This window comes from Notamacropus eugenii, chromosome 2, assembly GCF_028372415.1.
Source record: "Notamacropus eugenii isolate mMacEug1 chromosome 2, mMacEug1.pri_v2, whole genome shotgun sequence".
Lineage (NCBI taxonomy): Eukaryota > Metazoa > Chordata > Mammalia > Diprotodontia > Macropodidae > Notamacropus > Notamacropus eugenii.
In genome coordinates, this window is record NC_092873.1 from 162,427,311 (window position 1) to 162,445,348 (window position 18,038).

The 18,038-nt window shown below is 35.0% G+C and overlaps 1 protein-coding gene and 1 pseudogene across 6 annotated transcripts in view; one reads left to right on the plus strand and one right to left on the minus strand.

Moving 5' to 3' along the window:
* RNGTT (RNA guanylyltransferase and 5'-phosphatase) overlaps positions 1-18,038 on the minus strand; it is a 386,087-nt gene that overhangs the window by 179,025 nt on the left and 189,024 nt on the right. The gene's annotated exons all lie outside the window — the stretch shown is intronic.
* Positions 8,792-10,047, plus strand: LOC140526521 (L-lactate dehydrogenase A chain pseudogene; annotated as a pseudogene).

Below are 18,038 nucleotides of genomic sequence, written 5' to 3' on the forward strand. Positions count from 1 at the left end.
CTTGAGTACCTAACCTATTCCACTCATCTACCCTTCTGTTTCTTAGCCAGTACCAAGTGGTTTTGATAACTGCTGCTTTATAATACAATTTGAGATCTGGTAGAGCTAGGTCACCTTCCCTAGCATGTCTTTTCATTAGTTCCCTTGATATTCTGGACCTTTTGTTTTTCCAGATGAATTCTGATATTATCTTTTCTAGCTCTAGAAAATAATTTTCTGGTAGTCTGATTGGTATGGCACTGAATAGGTAAATTATTTTAGGCAGAATTGTCATTTTTATTATATTAGTTCAGTCTACCCACGAGCAACTGATGTTTTTCCACTTACTTAGATGTGACTTTATTTGTGTGAAAAGTGTTCTGTAATTTTGTCCATACGGTCCCTGAGTTTGTTTCGGCAGGTAGACTCCCAGATATTTTATAGTGTCTACTGTAGCTTTAAATGGGATTTCTCTTTCTATCTCTTGCTGTTGGGCTTTGTTAGTAATATACAGAAATGCAGATCATTTATCTGGGTTTATTTTGTAACCTGCAACTTTGCCAAAGTTGTTGATTATTTCAAGTAGTTCTTTTACTTGATTCTCTGGGATTCTCTAAGTATAATATCATATCATCTGCAAAACGTGATAGCTTAGTTTCTTCTTTGCCTATTCTTATTCCTTCAGTTTCTTTTTCTTCTCTAATTGCTACAGCTAACATTTCTAGTACCATATTGAAAAACGGTAGTGATAATGGACATTCTTATTTCACCCTTGATCTTATTGGAAATGCATTCAGCTTATCCCCTAAAAAGTTCATTTTCTTGATATACACATGTCTGAGGGAAAGAGTCCAAAAGAAACCACATTACTACAAGTTTGTGTTGAATAACTGTATGTAAGGAAGATTTTGTTATTCTTTCAGTTTCTCAGGATCCATAGCCATGGCAATGTCTAGTCTCCAGATGTTAGATTACAGCTCCCAGAATAGCCCCAAGGTTTCTAGATAGTACTTCTTAGAATCATAGTGATACACAATCCTAGTGTGGCTGAGCCATAAGTGGTGACATAATTGATATTTGCTATGCTTACACAGAATGATGTATTGCTAAAGTTAATTTGTGAACTTAAGGTAAACAAGATGCCTTCTTTGTCTGCTGCCCTATAAAGCAAGTGGGCATTGGTCAATGAGTGGGGAAAACCACAGGGAATTCATAGGGGAAATGATGGGGAATCCTAGAGGAATCTGTGTGTGCTTCAATCAGACTCCACTGAGGCTTGAAGGGATTTAGGGGAGTGCACAAGCTGTGCCTGTCTCAATTGACCCCATAGAGAAGCAGAGGAAGTTATGCCCCCCTTCTAGTCAGCCCCTGTGAGAAGGATGAAGAAGGAATGCTGTGGGAGTTAGTGTTCCCATTATCAGCAACCATTTGAGAAGACTAGACTGGAATAAAGCTAATTATTAACCCCTCCGAAGGTGTCTGCCTGTCTGACAAGATCAAGAGTGAATCTGTTAGAGGCTCGAGTTTGAAAACTTCAGTGCTTCCTGTGTGTTGTCTGTGAAAGAATAACACAGTTGAATACCATGTTTGAGGAATTCAAATGTGACTGACAAAAAACAATAAAAAAGTCTTAAGTGAACAAAAATGTCTCAATGAATCCTATGTAAATATTTTTAGCCACTAATGGAATACTGCAGGAAAATTAAGTTAAGATTAATGTACTTCTTTTATTAAATTTTTCTTTCAAGAATACTTTCCTTCATATGTTACAGCTTGCCAATGCCCCACATTTGTGTCACTCTGACTCAGGCTAAAAGTATAAGAAAGATTTCAAGCTGTTATCTCAGATGATTTTTATATAACTTAAATGCAAAAAACAAGCAACTGCAAGGTAAATAAGAGCATAACGTGCATGCTGAGAGTATGTACACAAAGGTGATTTATATAATGATAAAATATAATTACATTTTCAATACTCTAGAAATCTACATGACTTAAAAATAATAAGTAAAAGAATCACTTGATACATTCTGGGAGCCTATCTAAGGTTTTATTTTATTCTTTTAATTTAAATCTTCCCCTTTATTTGAATTAGGTGATCAGAGACAAATGAAAAGTTGGAAATAGTTTCCTATTTTAAGAGAGTAATACTGTAAAAATATTAGACCAAATTCCATTACAAGAAATACTATTGCAAGAAAAAATCAACATTGTGTAACTAAAAATGTCTAAACTTAAGCCCAAAGTTATAGTACAAGAGGGCTTGGATGACTTTATATAAAAATTTTCTAAGACACACTGTTCAACTTCCTTCTGTTTCTGTTCATATATTAGCAATTAGCTATAATAATTTTTTTGATGTATACAACAAAAGAACACTTTCAAGTGGTGAAAAGAAATTTCTTTTGTCAGTGGTTAAAAATGGAAGAAATAAACACAGGCAGTTTTCTTTAGAAGGTGAAAAAAAATTAAAGCAGGAAAACCAAATTCTACGAGGAAAAATATGTGCAAAAAATTTCAACATTAGCTCTACACAATGCATATTCTGAAGAGAACTGACAAACTGAAGCAAGAAAAGCAGAACTGGATGTATAAAAAAAAAGTGCTATTCCTTACAATGACACTGACAAGTTAGAGTATTCCCATTTTTAAGATGTTTGTCTAAGAAGCATTTCTACCTTATTATGTGACCCACCACTTCAACATAATGTTAGATTTTGAAAATCTAATAGAAAATGATAATTCTCACAAAGCAACAGGTAGCTTTAGAAGATTTCATTTCTGTCATGAAATTACCTTATAAAACCATCTTTAAAGAAGAAAATTTCAGTCCATCAACTATCGGCATACAGAAATAATTAAAAAGATCACTGCCAAACAGACTAATTTATAAATGTTGGTAACAGGTATTCTCTAAGGTGGAACAAGACATTCAAAAAAAATCTTATTAACATACAAACTACAATGCCCTTAAAGTTTAAGATAAGAGGATAACAGGCAAAACTGCCTCAAAATATCAAGAAATTGGACTATCTAAACAGAAAGAAACAAATACTACTTCTGTAACCACATCTCATTTAGTCTAAACAAAGTAATACAAGAAAGAAAACACAGATTTTAACCAAATGTGGCTATAACAATGATAATGATTGTTATTTTAGAACTTCCCTCTTATATGTGTAGTGAAAATTTTTATATAGTGCTGACAGAATAATGGAAAAATGCATAGTTGGTATAAACAAGGTGAATCATATTACTAGGATAATTTAAATGGAAAAAAGAAGCCAATAAAACTGAAGTATCATTATTGGATCAAAGCTTTGGAGCTAGGAGGTACACTGAAGAACTTCTAGTTAAAGGATTCCAGATCTAGAGTGGAAAGGAACCTGAAGGATCATCTAAGTCTAACCCCCTTGTTCTAAGCCCTAGAGAGGTTAATACACAGAATTCTCAGAAGTAGGAAGTGGTAAAGTTGGGCTTTAAGCCTAGATCTTCTAACTTCAAAACAAAGCATTTTCCATTGTACTATACTAAATATATTTTACCAAAAAGAGAATGTGGGCTTATCATGTAGTAAGAGTGAAAATTAATGTTGTCCTGGTTTCCACAAAATATGAAGAGAACCATAGTAAGACAGAACAAGTTAGAGAGATTTGGGGTACAGGGTTTAGGGAAAGACATGAACAAAAATTATCTAAGATTACAAAGTGGGAAGTTGTCATGAGCAGTGAACTGTATAATAGAGGGCAAAAATAATCATACTACTATTTTGAACATACACATGCACCTATACATATACACCAATATAACTACATGGTACTAACACTTGCACTCACTTCTTTCACCTGGGGTTCATGAACTTTTTTTTTAATATTTATAAGTGTATTTCAATCTAATTGGTTTCCTCTGTAATAGTATGTATTTTCTCTTATGCATTTAAAAACATTATTCTGAAGAGTTCATAGGCTTCATTACCAAAGAGGTCTAAGATACAAAAAAAAATTAAGAAACACTTCTATAGGAGACATGCAAAAGAGAGGAGTGTTGGAATTTGAAAATCTGAAAGGACAAAAAATAGACTGCAGGAAAGGGCTAACTGTACACAGATACTCCTGCATTAACTCATATTTTCATGGCAGGAGGCATCAAAGGGACATTGAAGCTATACTTGCTTTTAGGTTTTTTTGTTGTTGTTGTTTTTGGGGGATGAGGGGTATTTCATTTTGTAAAATGTAGGCTAAGCTGAAGCAAATGGTTCTTAGACCTCTTTCTCTAGATACAGAAAGACAATTATTCTTCTTTAATAAGGTGGTTGCAATTCTATGCTCCAAAGAATTAATCTGATACTAACAATAACATTTCTTCCAAACAATTTGTTCTTAGTATAAGAAACAAAATATTTCTAGGTAGAAGTAAATTTAAAAATCCATTTACTGTATGGTTTAAAAAAAAATCTTGTGTGGCATATATATGATATTAAATAATACTATTTGATTATTTTCAAGGATAAAAAAATGCTTACTTTGTTCAAATTCTGTGAAGGAATTTATCCTGAAGGTAAATCATAATACTGGTGTTAGGTGTATTCAAATTTACCTTTAATATGGAATTAAACATAAATGAGGCCTATAAGTCTTTGAAATTTAAGATTCCTGAAAGTTGACTGAATCAGTACTATTTGTGTGATGTGATCTGCAAAATGAGGACAACTACATTAATATTCGTAACTTTTTATTCATTCAAATGAATTTCTGAATTTCTATAAAATATCCATCAACTCAGTATTAGTACCTTAAGCCTTTTACAACTAAATATTTATGAGTCTTCAGATTTGAAATATAGACTCTAGCTAAACTATAAACAAGAGGACAAAAACATCCTTTTAAGGAACATGTTCCAATGTATAATTATAGAGTAATGAGTTTTAATTACATTAAATTCATCAGCATGTACCTAGATTAAAATAATTGCCAGAGCTATATTTAACTGACACATACACAATATTTAGTTCTTTAAGAAATCTGGTTTCACCAGGTAAAGTGTCAATTTCAAAACTTTGGTGGAGGGAGGGAAAAATAACTGATAGAAACTATCAATACATTATCACATGATATATCAATTTCTATCTAATAATTAAATGAAGAAGTCAGCTGACAAGGAGGAAAGAATCAGAGAAATTACTATATTTCAGGTGATCCTGGAAATGGAGGTATCCTAAAATGAATAAGTACAAAAATAAGCCTTTAAAAGAACTGAAAATGTGTATTTGCAAATAATTTCAAATAAGAATGACTCTAAGAAGGACACTTTGCTGAGAGTGAAGAACATATGAGAAGTCACAAAATCTACAATGTTAAGGGGATGGAGCCAAGATGGTAGAGTAAGAGGGAGGAACTCACTAGAACTCTCCCAAATTCCCCTCCAAACAAATTCAAAATAACACCTCAAGTTGAATTCTGGAGTTGTAGAACCAAGGACAGGTCAGTTGAAACTATTTTCCAGACGTAGGAGATCTGTCTCATCTAACTGGCAGGTGGCCTAGAGTGAAGTTTAAGACTGCCCTACCAGCAGTAGGTCTTGTAGGTGGCTGCATCAAAGGATGCAATAGCTTCAGGAACTCTCAGCCCATAGAGGGTAAAGGGTTTGGACAACTGGTAAGAAAGAGGTACAGGGGCCCCTGTCCTAGCACTGGATTCAATATCCAGTCTGAATGCCCATACCTAGTACCAAGTTACAGTCCCAAGGCAAGGAGGAGCACTGTACCATAGTAGGGAAACAACAGTCTTGATCACAAGGCAAAAAAGATTGTTTGTAGTCACTCACAGGGGAGAAGGGATCTCAGTCTCAATTCAAAGCCAGAAAAAAGCACTAGCAATTGCAGGTGCAGGACAGCAGGGGCCTGGTCACATTCTGGGGTCAAGAAGAATGCTAGAACTTGGGGCTGTAGGGAACCAACACCTGTTCCTGGATAAAAATCAGAGCACAATTCAAGAGAGCAATGACATACTTCTCCTTAGATCAGACCACCTTAAAGCACAGATAACCTACACACCCAAGAATTAGCTCTGAAAATAGAAACAAAAAAAATCTGAAGCTTGGAAAAATTACACTCTGGGAACATAACCCAACTTTAACATAAAGTTCAAAGTCAAGAAATATGCTAAAAAAATGAGCAAACAACAAAAATTTTACCATAAAGTTACTATAGTGACAGGGAATATCAATACACAAACTCAAGACGACAACAATGTCAAAACAGCTACAAGCAAAGTCACAAAAGGAAAAGAAATGAGAAGTGGATATAAAACCAAAAATTCCTGGAAGAACTCAAAATGGATTTTAAAAATCAAATAAGAGATGTGGAGGAAAAATTGGGGGAAGGGGAGAATGAGATGCGAGAATATTATGAAAAGAGACTCAACAGCTTGGGGGGGAAAGCACAAAAAATACTGGGGAAAATAACAAATTAAAACAAGAAATGAGAGAAAAGGTACAAAATCTGACTGAAGAAAATAATTTCTTAAAAACTGGGATTGGGTAACTAGAACTAAGTGAGATATCAAGAAATAATAAAAGAAAAAACTCAAAAGAACAAAAACAGAAGAAAATGTTAAATATCTCATTGAAAAAACAACTGACCTGGAAAATAGAGGAGGGATAACTTAAGTATTATTGGACTTCCTAAAAGCGATGATCAAAGAAAGAGTCTCAACATCTTATTTCAAGAAATTATCAAGGAAAACTGCCCCAATATCTTAGATCTAGAGGGCAAAATAAAAACTGAAAAAAATTCCACCAATCACCTCCTGAAAGAGATCCCAAAATGAAAATTTCCAGGAACAGCCAAATTCAAGAGCTCCCAGGTCAAAGAAAATAATTTAAGAAAGAAACAATTCAAATATTGTGGAGTCACAGTCAGGATCACACAAGATTTAGCAACTTCCATATTAAATGAACAGAGGGCTTAGAATATGATTTTCTGAAAGGCAAAGAAGCTAGGATTACAACCAAGAATAACCTGCCCAGCAAAACTGAGTATAATCTTTTAGGAGGCAAAGTAGACATTTTATAAAATAGAGGACTTCCAAGCATTCCTGATGAAAAGACCAGAGCTAAATAAAAAATGTGACTTCCAAATACAAGACTCAAGAGAAGCATAAAAATATAAACATGAAAAAGTTATAAAAAAGGACTCAATAAGGATAAACTATCTACATTCCTATATGGGAATATCATAATTGTAATTCCTAAGAATTTTATAATTAGTAGAACTGTTAGAAGGAAAACACATAGACAGAGGGCATGAATCCGAGCTATGATGGGATGATTTAAAAAAGATAAAATTAGGGGATGAGAAAGAGGGATTCACTAGGAGGAGAAGGGAAAGAAAAACAGGGAAAATTATCTCATATAAAGAAGGTACAAAAAGAAGAGTTTTTACAAGTTGGGGGGGGGGGGTTGTGACAGGAACACTTGAACCTTAATCTCATTGGAACTGACTCTGAGGAAAAAATATACATACTAAGTTGGGGATGTAAACATATCTTACCCTTTTGGGAAGAAGGAGGAGATGGAGAGAAGAGGGAAGAAACAGCTGATACAAGAGCAGGCAAAAGGAGTCAGTGGTCAGAAGCAAAACAGATTTTTGAGGAGAGACAGGGTAAAAAGTGTAAGAGGATAAACAAAAGGGGGGAGATAGGATGCAGAAAATATACAGTAATCATAACCGTGAATGTGAATGTGATGAATGCATCCATAAAATAGAAGCTGGAAGCAGAATGGATTAAAAAACAGAATCTAAAAATATGTTGTTTATAAGAAACACACTTGAAATAGAGACACACAGCAGTAAAGTAAGAGGCTGAAATGAATTTATTATGCTGCTAAAATTGAAAAAAAAAAAAAAAGCAGGGGTAGCCATGATCTAAGACAAATATCAGTACTAAACATATATGCACCAAATGGCATAACTTCCAAATTCTTAAATACAAAACTTAAATGAATTACAGGAGGATAAAGTAAAACTATAGTACTGGGGAAACTGAATCTTACCCTCTAAAAACAAGATAAATCTAACCATAAAATAAAAAATTTTTTTTAAAAAAAAAGGCACTTAAGGAGGTGAACAGAATTTTAGAAAAGTTAGATATGATAGACCTCTGGAGAAAACTGGATGGTAACACAAATACCTTTTTCACAGGTGTACACAGCACCATCACAAAAACTGACCACTTTGGAGGCATGAAAACCTCACAAACAAATGCAGAAAAGCAGAAAGATTAAGTGAATCCTGTACAGATCATAATGCAATAAAAATTATATTCCATAAAGAGTCATGGAAACATAGATTAAAAATTAATTGGAAACTAAATAATCTAATCCTAAAGAATGAGTGGGTTAAAGAACAAATCATAGAAACAATCCATAAGAAAACCAACAAAAATCATGATTATCTCAATAGATGCATAAAAGACTTTTGACAAATTACAACTCAATTCTATTAAAAACCCTAGAAAGCATAAGCATAAATGGAGCTTTCAAGCATTATCTATAATGAGGATAAGCTAAAAGTCTTCTTAAAATCATAAGATCAGAGGTGAAGCAAGGGTGCCCATTTTCACAACTGTTATTCACTTCTGTACTAGAAATGTTAGCTATAGCAATAAGAGAAGAAAAAGAAATTCAAGCTCACTCCTTCCTCTAGACCCAGCCCGGCCCCACCCGATCCACACGTGGGTTCCAGCACTCCGCTCCCAGCCCCCTTGACGTCAGCGTTTCTCCGACATATATAAGGCCCCGCCCGCCAGCACGAGTCGTGCGAGCTTGGGAGCAGCAACCTCTCATCTATCTCAGAACTTTCGCAGCCTGACCAGCTATCCCCCCAGCTACCCTCCAAAATGGCATCAACTGTCAAGGATCAGCTTATCTTGAATGTCCTAAAGGAGGACCAGGTTCTCCAGAACAAGATCACTGTTGTTGGGGTTGGTGCAGTTGGCATGGCATGTGCCATTAGTGTCTTACCAAAGGAATTGGCTGATGAACTTGCCCTAGTTGATGTAATAGAAGACAAACTAAAGGGAGAGATGATGGATCTCCAGCATGGCAGCCTTTTCCTCAAAACGCCAAAGATTGTTTCTGGAAAAGACTACAGTGTGCCTGCAAACTCAAAGCTGGTCATTGTTACAGCTGGGGCACGTCAACAAGAGGGAGAAAGTCGTCTTAATTTGGTCCAGCGTAATGTGAATATCTTTAAATTCATCATTCCTAATATTGTTAAATACAGCCCTAATTGCAAGCTGCTTATTGTTTCCAATCCAGTGGATATTTTGACATATGTGGCCTGGAAGCTAAGTGGCTTTCCTAAAAACCGTGTTATTGGAAGTGGTTGCAATCTGGATTCTGCCCGTTTCCGTTACCTAATGGGGGAGAGACTTGGTGTCCATTCTTTAAGTTGTCATGGATGGGTCCTTGGGGAGCATGGAGACTCCAGTGTTCCTGTGTGGAGTGGTGTGAATCTTGCTGGTGTGTCTCTAAAGAACCTTCATCCTTCTTTGGGAACTGATTCTGATGCAGAAAATTGGAAAGATGTTCATAAACAGGTGGTTGAAAGTGCTTATGAGGTAATCAAACTGAAGGGCTACACTTCCTGGGCCATTGGTTTGTCTGTGGCAGATCTGGCAGAAAGCATTATGAAGAATCTTAGGAGAGTGCATCCAATTTCCACCATGATTAAGGGCCTATATGGCATTAAAGAGGATGTCTTCCTTAGTGTCCCATGTGTTTTGGGGCAGAATGGCATTTCAGATGTGGTGAAGGTCAACCTCAATTCGGAGGAGGAGAGCCGTTTAAAGAAGAGTGCAGATACTCTTTGGGGAATCCAGAAGGAGCTGCAATTTTAAAGCCTTTGAATGTGCTGCCATAAAGAGAACAGGACAGGGGTTGAGGGGTTATGTATGATCTGCTTCTCAGATAGACCAAATCCTTCCTCTGATTAGTGACTAAACACCAGAAGTGTAAAACCTGTGAACACACTCTAGTTTCTTCCTAAAGTTAGAAATGGGGAATAGAACCCTGTTGTAGTTTGCATATGATGCTGAATATGACCTGTATAGTCTCAGTGGTTGGTGTCAAGCAGAGCCAGTGGCCCACAGGTATATAAACTACCTGCTTTGTATGTAGGTGCTACAAGTTCCCTTAGGTCCAGAAGACAACACTCCTGGATACAAAACACCATACAGTAGTAATTCTTTATTGATGCATTGATTACCTTTGTGCCTCCCCTCCATTAGGGCACTACAGCATGGCCCCCATGTATCACCTTTCTAGAGGACCTGATTTTGTCTGCATATATATATATATATATATATATATATATATATATATATATATATATATATATATATATATATATCAATAGCTGTAAATTTCCATATTATATAAAAAGATCTGTATGTGTACAACAACACAACCAATTCCTCAAGTATCATACTAACCCTAAATACTGAATAAACAACAAATAACTGATAAAAAAAAAAGAAATTCAAAAAATAGAATAGTTAATAAGGAAACAAAACTATAACTCTTTTCAGACAATGTGACAGCATACTTAGAGAATCCTAGGGAATCAACTAAAAAACTAATGGGGATAATGAATAACTTCAGCAAAATTACAAGTTATAAAATAAATCCACACAAACCATCAGCACTTCTACATGCTACCAACGAAATCCAGCAGGAAGAGAGAGAGAAATTCCATTTAAAATAACTGCAGAAAATACTTAAAATACTTGGGAATTATACCTGCCAAGACAGCCAGGAATTCTATGAATACAATTACAAAACACTTTTCACACAAATAAAGTCGGATCTAAACAAATGGAGAAAAATTAATTGCTCATTGAGTAGACTAAGTAAACAGACAGTGAGTAGAGCACCAGGCTTGGAATCAGGAAGACTCATCTGGCCTTAGTCATTTATTAGCTGTGTAATCAAGTCACATAAGTTTGTTTGCCTCACTTCCTCATTTGTAAAATAAGAAGGAGAAGGAAATGGCAAACCACTCCAATATCTTTACCAGGAAAACCCTGAATGGGATTATGAAGAGTCATACACAACTGAAAAAAGTGAACAATATCAGTCCAAGGCAATATAATAAAAATGACAATTCTACTTAAATTAATCTGCTTGTTCAATGCCATATCAATCAAATTACCAAAAAATTATTTCAGAGAGCTGGAAAAATAATAGCAAAATTCAACTGGAAAAATAAAAAGTCAAGAATATCAAGGAAATCAATTAAAAAAAGTGAAGGAAGTTGCCCAGCAGGACCAGATCACAAACTGTATTACAAAGTGATACTCATCAAAACAATCTGGTAATGGCTAAGAAATAGAGTGGAATATCACAGGAATAGATTAGATATCCAACACATAGTAGTAGATACCCACAGTAATGTAGTGTTTGATAAACTTAAATATCTAATCTTTTGAGAAAAGGACTCACAATTCGACAAAATTTGCTGGGAAAACTGGAAAACAGTTTAGTAGACACTAGATAAAGACCAATATCTCACACCACATACAGAGATAAAGTCAAAATGTGTTCATTATTTAGATATAGAAGGAGATGTCAAAAGCAAATTAGGGGATTACAGAATACTTTATCTGTCAGTTCTATGGATAAGGGAAAAATTTATGATCAAATGAGAGAAAGCATCACAGGATGTAAGATGGATACTTTTTATTACATTAAATTAAAAGGTTTTTTTGCACAAACAAAACCAATACAGCCAAGATTAAAAAGAATGCAGAAAAATGGAGAAAAAAATTTACTGCAAGTTTATCTAACAAAGTTCTCATTTCTCAAATATATAGAGAACTAAGCTAAATTTATAAGATCAGTCATTCCTCAACTGATAAATGGCCAAAGGATATGAACAGGTAGTTTTCAGAAGAAATCAAAGTTCTCTATAGTCATAAGAAGAAATGTCCTAAATCACTAATTATTAGAAAAATGCAAATTAAAACAACTCTGAGGCACCACTTCATATATATCAGAAATTGGCTAATATGACAGAAAAAGGAAAATGACAAATGCTGGAGGGGAATGTGGAACAACAGAGACAATAATGCACTGCTGGTGGAATTGTTTACTGATGCAACCATTCTGGAGAGCAATCTGGAACTGGGTGCAAAGGGCGATAAAACTGTACTCTTTGATCCAACAATTCTACAGTTAGGTCTATGTCCTAAAGAAACCAAAGGAAAAGAAAAAGGATCTATATATACAAAAATATTCATAGCAGTTCTTTTGCAGTGGCAAAAAATTAGAAATTTGAGGGGATGCTCATCAACTGGAGAATGACCGAACAAACTGTGGTATATGACAGTGATGGAATGCTATTGTGCTCTGAGAAATGAGAAGCAGGATGTTTTCAGAAAAATGTAGGAAAACTTACGTGAACTGATGCAAAGTGAAGTGAGCAGAAGCAGGAGAACACTATACACAGTAACAATAATACTGTACAATGATCAACTGTGAATGACTTAGCTATTTCCCACAATATAATGATCCAAGATAATTCAAAGGGTTTATGAAGAAAAATGCTATTCACTTCCAATGAAAGAACTAATGGAGTCTGAATGCAAATTGAAGCATACTTTTTATTTTTCTTGTTGAGTTTTAAGGGTTTTTTTTTGTTTTTTTCAACATGGCTAACATGGAAATGTTTTACATGATTGCCCATATATAATATATATATATCAAATTGCTTGCCTTCTCAATGAGGTGGGAGAGAAAGAAGGAGGGAGAGAATCTAACTCAACTCTTTAAAAAATGAATGTTTAACATATAAGTGAGAAAAAATGGAATAAGACACTTTTAAAAATCTACTACACTCAGTTCTGTTCTGCAAAACAGTGGCAGTTAGTGGTAAAAAATCATGAGTCCATTCTATATATTTCATACGCTAAAGAAAAAACTATGAAAACAACACTATTAATTTGTAAGAGTTCAGAATTTTAATAATCCCTTTCTCACTACACCTCTAAGACCTTGAGCAAGTCTCTTAACATTGCCCTATCTCAGTTTAGTAACTTACAGGATCAAAGGATTTAGTATTAGAACTTTTCATCTAGTATAACCTGTTCATTTTAGAAGTGAAGAAACGAAGGTGAAGTCAGTCATCATAAAGTATTTATTAAGTGCCCACTATGTGACAGGCACTTGGGATACAAAGAAAATCAAACCACAGTTCCCCTGTTCTCAAGGAGCTCACAGCTTAATGAGGGAGACAACTTGAAAACAACTATGTATAATAAGAACATGTACAGGATAAATTGGAGACAATCAAAAGAAAAAAGATACTAAGTATTAAGCAGGATCCTGAAAGGCTTTCTTTGTGTAGAATGTGGTGTTTGAGTAAGGACTGAAAGAAAGTCAGGGAAACAAGGATATATCAACTCTGAAATTAAATGACCAAAAAGTCACAGAGATGATGTAACATTGTTAACTCTGAAAATACGAAAAAGTTCACACAGGTTACCACAGCCACAGTTAACTCTAAGATATAAAATAAAAACAAAAAGCTAGCAATGGTCACAAACAAAAAGTTTTCTTTATTCCATTGGAGGAGAGAAGTTAGATACACATGCCAGGGCCTCCTCTAGGAAGAGAACTGCTTTAATGAAGTCAAATCTTAATACATATACCAATAGCTACACAGTGAGCTGTAGCCCTGACAATGAGAGGTGACAGCAACAAGACAAAACGATTCATAGCAAGCTTTCGTGACTGGAACATGGGTCCTGCAGGTGTTTGTCTGAGCTCAGGGACCACCTGGGGCTGGCATAAAACAATTCTAGGATTTTGCAGCAGCAGAGTTCATCCAGAGGGTAGGTGCAAAGGATTGTTGTTATGCCAAGCTCAAAGCACAGCTTGCTTGCTGGGCCTTAGCTCTGGAAAACAGAGTGTTTCCTAATAGTAAAAAAAAAAAAAAACCCAATAAAAAGAAAGGGGATCTCTTGGCATGGGGATCCTGACGGAGCTGAAGATGAGGAAGAAGGGAGGATAGCCAGTGAAAATGTCAAGGTCAGAAGATGCATTTATCTTGTGAGACAACAACAACGCCAATGTCAATGGATCACAGAGTACTTGAAAGCAACTAAGGGATAGAAAACTGGAAATGTAGGAGATGGACTCTGAACATGAGAGGATTCTATATTTGATCTTTGAGGTGATGGGGTACATTGGAGTATATTAAGTAGGGAGGTGGGATAGTCAGATCTATGTTTCAATTTGACAACTGAATGGAGAACAGACTGGAGCAGTGAAAGACTTGAGGAACCAAAAGGCTGTTGTAATAGGATAACGTAATAAGGGCCTGCACCATAGTGCTGGCAGTGTCAGAGATCAGAAGGGGATATGTATGAGAGATGCTGTATAGGCAAAATCAATAGGTCTTGAAAACAGATTAGATACAGACAATAAGGAGTTGAGGATACCATTTAGATTGTCAGTTTGGGTGATGGTCACCATCTTGGGTGGTGACACCAACAATAATAAGGAAGTTTGGAAGAAGAGTGGGTTTAGGGGAAAAGATAATGAGTTCAGTTTTAGAAATGGTGAACTTAAGATAGATGTCTCTGGAAAATCCTGTTCGAGATATCTAATAGGCAGTTGGAGAGGCAAGACTGCAAGTCAGCAGAGAGGATAGGGATATATTAAATATATTTTGAAAAGCATCAGTACAGAGATAATTACATATATGGAAGCTGATGAGCTTGCCATGTGAAACTGTATGGGAGTAGAAGAAAAGTGAGTCTAGGACAGAGTCTTAGTAACAACCATACTTAATGGGAGTGACTTGGATGAAGACCTGACAAAGAGGAAGGAGAAGCTATCAGATAAGCAGGAAGAGAACCAGGATAGAATGGGGTCATAGAATCCTAGAGAAAAGAGAACATTAAGAAGAAAAAAGGGTAACTGACAGTGTCAAAGGTTGAAGAAAGATCAAGAAGAATGTAGAGATGGTCTTTTCTAAGACCAATGCATCCAGCAATTAAGATATCACTGTGAGCTTTGGAGAGGGAAATTTTGACTGAATGATGAGGTCAGAGGCAGCCTGTAGAGAGCTAAGAAGAAGGTAAGAGGAAAAGAAGAAGACACTGATCAAAATCTGCCTTCTTAAAGGACGTTAGCCCCAAAAGAAGGAGAGATAAGGAAAAACAACTGGTGGAGATGGATGGAAGGAAAATATGTCTGAGCCAAGGTGACATTAAGCAGAACAAGAATTCAACTTCATATCCTCATCTCAAATCTACAATTGTATTTGCTCAAAGGCAGGGCTATATAATACCTCTTTAATCCATTCTAAATCTCAAAATCTATGAATATAGACATTCTTCATGCATGCACTGGTTTTGCTAGCATCCTCAAATTAATACCAGCCCATCTTATGAACTCTATATAATTCCACATGCTTCCTTTATAATAGCAGAAAGCACACCAATCAACAAACATTTATGAATAACTTACTATGTTCCAGTTATTATTCTAAGCGCTAGAGATTTTAAAAGTGGAGGGGAAAGAAAGATTTCATATCCTTAAGTTAGCTTACATTCCCACTGTCATGATGAGATGCACAGAATCAGGTACATATGCAATATACACAGAGTACATGGGAAGTAATATCAGAGATGAAGGCATATTGAAGACACTAAATTATTATTCACAATTCCTGATCTCTCCCTGTCAGGAATGATAGTGGAACTTTCTCTTTACAGTTGAGCTGATCATAAGAAGTTAAATACATGCCATTAAGTGATATTCACAAGTACTAGAGTGTAATCTTCACAGGCAGAAATTTCTTAGCAAAAGAAGATATCCAGGTGAAAGGATAAAAAAGATAGCTAATATAACATTTCAATTATTACAAAGGTCCAAAATGTAATTTGTACGTATGTACACATACATACGATTTATTATCACTTCCTGGGGGCCTTTCCTGTTACAAGTTTCATTGATTTTAATGGAACTATACTATAAAATATTATATACCCATACAAGAATTTACCATACTAGAACTGGTATAGAAAATTGAATAAATTTTAAATACAATTACAAAGAAGATAATAAATATAGTGAAGGTAAGAAAGGGAAATGTGGCAGCAAATATAAACTGGAAGAACAGAAAAAAATGCTCTACATGAGACTGGAAAACTATGCCAAATCAGGACATGGAAGAGGTCCTTGCATCCATCAGAAATCCAGGGTCTGCTCTGGCTTATGTGTAAGACAAGAAAAGTAAAAACTATAACCAATCCTAGTGGGTAGATATAGTTGACTAATTCTAGAGTAATTTGCAGTAACAGTATGATTATTCAAATATAGGCTGATTGCATAACCAAAGTACACATGTGTACGCTGGAAAGCACTATCTTTTGCTGGACTGGGCTTAGTGCAGAATTTGATAAACCAAAAGACCTAAAGTCAGAAAGTCTCACAAATTTTCTGATTTAATGAAATTAGCAAGATAATATGTTGGATATATGTTTATAAAATTAATCATTTTGAAAGTTACAAAGTTCTGGGAAGTGATTTTATTATTAATAAGGAACTGCCAATAAGGAAATTACGCATAGTATTAATTAAGAAATGAACATGGTATCATGGTATATAAATTTGCCATTTAAACTTTATACCATATACAGATGTCTCTATACTGAGATATATCTTGCTATGTTGAACTTAATAAATACAAAATGAGTTTTTACAGAGACAGAGAACATAAAAAAAGAACTGACAGAGTTCTACCTTTTAAAAAAATATATAATAAATGCAAAAAACATACATTTCAAATTTATGCTGCTTCCTATGATTCCTTCTGGCCCTGTGCTCTTTAGTGAATTTTTTAAAAAGATACCAATAACTCTTATTTTGCTTTTTTTTTCCCCTACCTCATTCTAATACCACTTCCCTATGACTCAGGAGAAACAAAAACAAAAACCTTGGAACAAATATACATAATAAAGCAAAACAAATAATAAATTCCCACGCTGGCCATCTCCAAAACAATGTATATCTCATTCAGTATGTCAAATCCAACACTTCTTTACTGGGAGATGAATAACATGCTTCTTCATCAGGCCTTTGAAATTATGGCTACTCCCTGTATCAAACAGAATTCTTAGTCATTTCATAGTTTTCTTTAAAATGTTCTTATATAATTGCTCTCCTCATTCTACTCACTTCATGCTGCAGACTCAAAAATATTCACAGATTTCTCTGAAACCATCCATTTTGTCATTTATAACTTATAGTGTCATAATTTTTCATTACATTGTTCTACCATAATTTGTTTAGCCATTTACCAACAGATAGGTACCTGCATTAGTTTCCCAACCTCCCCCTGTCCCCCAAAAAAGTTGCTATGAATATTTTTATATATATGGGTTCCTTTCTTCTTTCTTTGTTCCTGTTCAAGACCAGGCCTAGAAGTAGTATTTCTGGATCAAAGAGTATAATATACAATTAAGGGACTTTTTGAGGTACAGGTCCAAACTGCCTTCCCAAATGATTAGACCAATTTATAACTGGACCTGTTTTCCTATATCTACTCCCAACAATAGTCATTTTAGTTGTTATATTTACCAATCTGATAGGTCTCAGAGTTGCTTTAATTTATATTTCTCTAATTATTAGTGATTTAGAGTATTTCATCCATATGGCTCAATGGCTTGGATTTCTTTCTTTGAGAACTGCCTGTTCACATGAATTGATCATTAATCTACTGGATAACAGTGGTTGTTATAATTTTCGTTATTTAGCTTAGATAAGACACTTTAATCACAGAAATCTGCTATAAAGATTTCCCCTAGTTGATACTTTTCCCCGTAATTTTAACTACCTGCTTTTTTATTTACATAAAACTAAGAGTTTTGCAGAATTGAAGTTGCCTATTTTATCTTCTGTAGCCCGCTCAATATCATTTATTCATGAATTTTTACCCTATCCAGTCTTGTGAAAGGTTCTTTCTTGTTCCTCTAGAGAGCTGACAAAGT